Genomic DNA, 6,053 nt, shown 5'->3' on the forward strand with positions numbered 1-6,053 from the left:
CATAATTTTTATCCATAATAAGCCACTGCTTTTATTCATGTCAAACCACCCTGGTCATTTTTACTCTTGCCTTTTTTACCTTCTTCCTACCTTCCTTCCACCAAGTGTAGGCCCTGGATTTAGTGTCTGAGGGCAGAAAATGAGGCAAATGCTGTCAAAAAGACCCGAGACTTGGTGCCCATCCTTCCATTTCTCTATCACACCGAGGCAGTGTAACAGGACAGAGGGTCAGTGACACCTGAACTTGAGGCTTTGCTCTTTTCCTTAAAGTCTGTTCTCTCTTCTGTAAGATGAGGATCAGTACTTCCACCATGTGTAATGTCTAGTCTGGCACCAGGTTTGAAGGAGATGTTTGAGAAGTTAGGACCTTCAATTTAAAAAGATTCACTTTGCATGAAGGAAAAAGTGAGAATTGGATGAAGACGTAGCTAGAGCCAGAAATCTACTTACCTCCATCTTCAGAGGAAGACGGGATCTAGACAACTCCCTTCATTGAAATAGTTGCACTCTGCCCTGGGTTCGCATTGTACCTGTGCCCAAGGCTCTCCGTCAGTCCAGGAGGTACAGCCATTCTGATACAGAGCAAATGGGGACACTGGGTCCTCACCTTGTGATGGGCTTGGCTTCTGACCTTTTGTCTGTGTCAGAGAAGATAAGGGAGAACAGTTTGAAAGAAAGGAGAAAGAAGATAGCCACAGAAAAACAAAGCAAAGGAGCTGGCAGAAAAAGAAGTGAGGTCTGTGGCACCAAAGGAAGCAGAAATGGATAAGCTAAGTAGGATAAAGACAGAAAGCAGATCCTAAAAAGAATTTATCAGAAGTCTTTAATGTGGTTTTATTTGTGAGGAGAGTGATGAGTGACTTCAGGGTGTTAGAGAGAACCGCTTATCTGAAGCCTGGAGACCAGGCTGACTGACCATGGAGCGCCCTTTGTGGACAGCAGAGGCCAGGGCTGGGCAGAACAGGCCACCACAGGAGGGAGATGGGAGGGTGTGATTGACTAAGCCAGCCCCTTCCCCATGTAGGACAAGTTGCTGGAAGGACAAACTCATGTTTTGAGTCCATAAGGCTGAAGAGAGATGAATCAACATATAGTGTTAATGTAGCCATTTTTATTATCCTGTGACTGAACGTGACAGACTTCTACAGATGCATTTCCAGAGTGGACATATTTCAGAGATACACCTGTTTTCAAGGACCCTGTTTGAAATGCCAGGTATCTGTTTCTGGAGACCAGTGTGAGGCTAACTGAAGGGAATGCCTGGATGCAGGTTCTCCATACCCTTCCAGGTGACTGAATTAGACACTTTGGAGTGGGCCTTGGAATGAGCATTCTATGATTTCACCAAGTGATTCCTGGGCATGCTGAAATTTAACAAGTTTTCCTGCTCCATGGGAACCTGGACAAAGCTGGCTATATAAAAACCAACTCAGAATTCTGTTAAAAATATAGATTCTTGGGCTGTGGGACCAGAGTCTGATTTAGTAGGTTTGGGAAACCATGGTCTGTAGTTTATATTAATTTGGTCCTTATGATTTTATAACCATGCTATTAGCACTATTTTTACAGATGTGTTTTAGGGAGACTTAAGATATTGACCCTATTAATGTTAACTTCAGTTTGAGGGTGTCCATCTTTTGCTAGGATTATACCTGTGGTGGATGGGGAAGAGGCATAATATGACAATTTCAAGTTCCAAGTATCTGGTAAGTAGGCTAGAGAATCTCTTTGGTCTTAGTGCTAAATCCAGTGTTTGGCACCCCCTTTTATGATCATAATATAGATCATTCATAGGTCTTAGTTAGGGCTGAAGTTCAAGCAGAAAACTCAATTCTCTCTCCAGTATGCCTCCCATTCTCTGAACATTGATAACCAGTCAAAAGAGATGGTCTCAAGTTGTAATAATATGTTTTGAATAGGATACTAAGAGATTAGTGAGGGCAACAACATACAAAGAAATAATTACTTATAGCTTAGTGCTAACTATAATTAATACCACATTAATCTTGAGTCTATACATATAAAAGTTATTTTAGCAGAAAAGATAGAAATAAATTATTTTAGTACCTACCTAATAAATCATACCCGGAAACAACTTAGGTGAAAAAGTACCTTCATGTTTCTGAGGTTGATTAGTGATGGAATCTCTGAGGTCTGTAGTGTTTATCTTTAAAAAGATTCTTGGCCATAGTTTACAATCAATTTAATTCCTCATCTTGGTGAGTTTTTCCCACTGCACTATGACATCTAAATAGTTTCAACTTTTTCCCCTCTTAGAATCACCTCAAAAGGCCTTGGCTGGCAATGCTCAGTTCTTCCCTCAGCATTCACATAAGGACTCCAGTGGGTGAGAGAAACCATGGCAACAGCAGTGCTGGCAATTAGGCTTCAGAAAGCTACCATCAGGCCCCCGTCAAGATGGCAAGCTAATGAGCCTTCTTCCTGACCCAATGGCTATGCCACAAAGTGGGAAGAAAGGATTAATATTCAGGATTCAAATTAATTCAACATATGTTTATTGATGCTCACCATGAGAAGGGATGTTTCGGGAGAAAAGGGGACTGGCTCTCCTCTGTCCAGCAGCCCCCCTCCTAGTGGAGAAGTGAGGAGATCATTCAAGCATAAATGCCTGCAGAGTGACCCTGGGGGTGGGGGGGCGGTGAGGAGGAAGAAGTTCTGCCTGGGGGGAAGCAGGGGGTGTTTTGGGAATGAAGGCTTTGAACTAGTCCAGTAGTGGAAGAACAGGCTGGAGGAGGGGCAGGCAGAGGGGCATTCAGGCAGGAGAGAACCTAGAGGTGGGGTAAGTGAGCAGCCCATGGGAAACAGTGAGAAATTTGAGCATATGTGCTCATGTTAGAGGACTTGATGTCATACTATCTATCAGTTTATAAAAATAAAAAAGGATGGAAGAACATATTAAGTAACACTAGAAATATGCAATCAGCAAAGTCTAGGTTATGAGAAACTGGGAGACAAATGACCCAGATTCTGAGAGGGGGAAAAAAAAAGTTGTAAAAAAATAAAAAGAAGTGGAAGAAAACCAATAGATTAAAGAGATTTAAGAGACCAATTACAATATATGGATTTCACTGATTTCTATTCAAACTACTATTTAAAAAGAAAGAAAAATTTTGCTCTGGGAAGCTGCTTGATGTACTTTCCCCTATACTTCCAGTTAAGTAGAACTAAAATCCTGGAAATTATATAAAAACAAATGTAAGAAGTCTGAAAGTTGAAAACAACGAGGCAGACAATGTAGGGACCTCAGTGGGGGACCAGTTGCCTGTTGTTTTTGTCTCGTAATTCCAAACTGAAGAAGGCAGTAACCCAAAACACCAATGGGTACAGACAAAAACAAAAAAACTCAAACAACACAAGAAAAGCCTGCTGTCTCCAGTCAAAGAACCAGGAAAAGGGAAGCCTAGCAACTCAGAAAAGTTTTAGATAATAACTGCTCTGTACCAGTTAAACATAATAGAAAAATATGTCTCCACTCAACAATAGCAAAGAGGGAACCTAGACCACTGTGAACCCTGAGGAGGGGGAGCATCTACTAAGAAGGGCTCCTGGTGGCTAACTGGGCTCCAGTTTATAAAGCAGAGGCCTAGCAGCCTTTTTCTCACAGGCGTCTCTCATGCTAAACTCACTTTAAGGAAAAGCCTGCACTGAACTTCTTACCTCTCTGCTGCACTGCCTGTCTGCACTGTGTTTCTGCCATGTGCGCCGCCCCTTATAAAAGAGTTCCTATAATCCTGTTTCAACTAATAGGACTGTGGCTTCCCAATCCAACAAGAGCATTGCAGCTCTGACCAATCAGGGCACTGTCTTTTGGATCATCAAACTATGAAGATTTGGCATCCTCATTTGCATGAGGACAAACCAATCAGGAACCGGGTGGGGACTTCTTTTTTTAAAGAAATTCTTTATTGTTTAAAGTATTACATATGTCTCCTTTCCCCCCATTGACCTCTCCCTAGCCACCCCTACACCTCAGCACATGCCTTCACCTAGTGTCTGTGTCCATTGGTTGTGCTCATGTGCATACATACAAGTCTTTTGGTTGATTTCTTACCCCTTTCTCCCTCCCCAGCCTTCCCCTCTGAAGTTTGACAGTCTGTTTGATGTTTCTCTGTCTCTAAATCTATTTTTGTTTATCAGTTTATGTTGTTCATTATATTACACAAATGAGGATAAAAATGTGATATTTATCTTTCTCTGACTGGCTTATTTCACTTAGCATAATGCTCTCCATGTTCATCCATGCTGTTGTGAATGGTAAGCGTCCTTTCTTTTTTTTATAGGAGCGTAGTATTCAATTGTATAGACATACCACAATTTATTTTATTTTATTTTAATTTAATTTCTTTATTGATTAAGGTATCACATATTTGTCCTCAACCCCCCCCATTCCAGTCCCCCACCCCTCCTCACTCATGCCCCCACCCCCTATTGTCCTTGACCACTGATTAGGTTCATATGTATGCATATAAGTCCTTTGGTTGATCTCTCCCTTTTATCCGCACCCTCCCTTTGAGGTCCAACAGTCTGACCTCCTTATCTCTGGGTCTGTTCTTGTTCATCAGTCTATGTTGTTCACCATTTCCCCTAGATCATGTCCTACTGGAAATATACTTATAAGAGTAAAAAATGAGACAAGTAATAGTGGTTATGCTGAAGGGCAAATGAATCAGTCTGTAGTGAGTTTCTTTCTGAGGCAACAGTTCTTTTGAGACCCAATTCAATGTCACATTTTTTAATCCACTCATCTGCTCATGGACCCTTAGGCTGTTTCTAAATCTTGGCTATTGTAAATTGTGCAGCTATGAGCAAAGGGTACATATGTCCTTTCTGATTGGTGTTTCTGATTTCTTGGGCTATATTTCTAGAAGTGGGATTACTGGGTCAAATAGAAATTCCATTTTTAATTATTTGAGGAAATGTCATACTGTTTTCCACAGTGGCTGCACCAGTCTGCATTTTTACCAGCAGTGCACGAGAGTTTCTTAGTGGGGACTTCTGTCCATATAAGCCAGCTCCCCTCTGGCATGGGAGAGCACTTTCCCTTTCTACCAGAGCAGAGTGAAGCAGACTGGGTCAGACTGGTGCCGAGTGGAGCAGAGCAGAGTGAAGCAAACCATCCTGCAGTGGAGCAGACCAGCACAATGCAAAGTATGGAGCAGAGCAGTTCATCAAGTAGTAGAGTGGACTCATGTAGCCTGAGAGGGGCCTGGCCCCAGAGTTGTCCTGAAGCTGTGCCATACCACAACTGAGCTGTTTTACACTGAAGAAGGTTTTCTTCTTCACTGCACCCCAAATTGGGGGTTCTTGTTGGCGTTAAATTGGCACCAGTGACCATTGGTGACACGCCTTAGTGAGGTTATCATGAGGTGATGGCAGAGAAGGTAAAGATAGAACTGGGGCTTTCACCCCGCTGGATGGTAACAAGGCCTCCTTACCCTGTGGTGTCCTTACCCTCCTTACCAATTACATGGAGGAAAATAAATGGTTAGAAAAGGTACTTTGGAAGGAAGGAAGGAATGAAGGGAAAAAGGAAGGAAGGAAAAGAATGGTAAGCAAAAATACAGGCTTTTCTTATTTTCTTGAGTTTTCTAAATTATGTATGACAGTTGAAACAAAAATAACACTGATGTGGTTCTAAATGTACATAGAAGAAATATTTAAGACAATTCTAAATAGAAGAGAATAAAGAAATGTAAAGAGAGGTAAAATTTTTATATTTCATCCAAATTGGTAAGATGAGAATATTAGCAGACAATAAGTTGTGCATATATAATGTAATATCTGGAGAAAACACTAGAAAAGTTAACATTAGATCAGTGTTTTTCAACCTTTTTTGGGCAAAGGCACACTTGTTTCATGAAAAAAATCACGAGGCACACCACCATTAGAAAATGTTAAAAAATTTAACTCTGTGCCTATATTGACTATATATAAAGTAATTCTCTTGAATAGGAATCAAATAAACACAAAGAAAGTATTTTATAATTACTTTATTATGAAATATTAAGTAAACAAAATAGTGAAAAATTATA

Source organism: Pipistrellus kuhlii, unplaced genomic scaffold (genome assembly GCF_014108245.1).
Source record: "Pipistrellus kuhlii isolate mPipKuh1 unplaced genomic scaffold, mPipKuh1.p scaffold_m20_p_3, whole genome shotgun sequence".
Classification (NCBI taxonomy): domain Eukaryota; kingdom Metazoa; phylum Chordata; class Mammalia; order Chiroptera; family Vespertilionidae; genus Pipistrellus; species Pipistrellus kuhlii.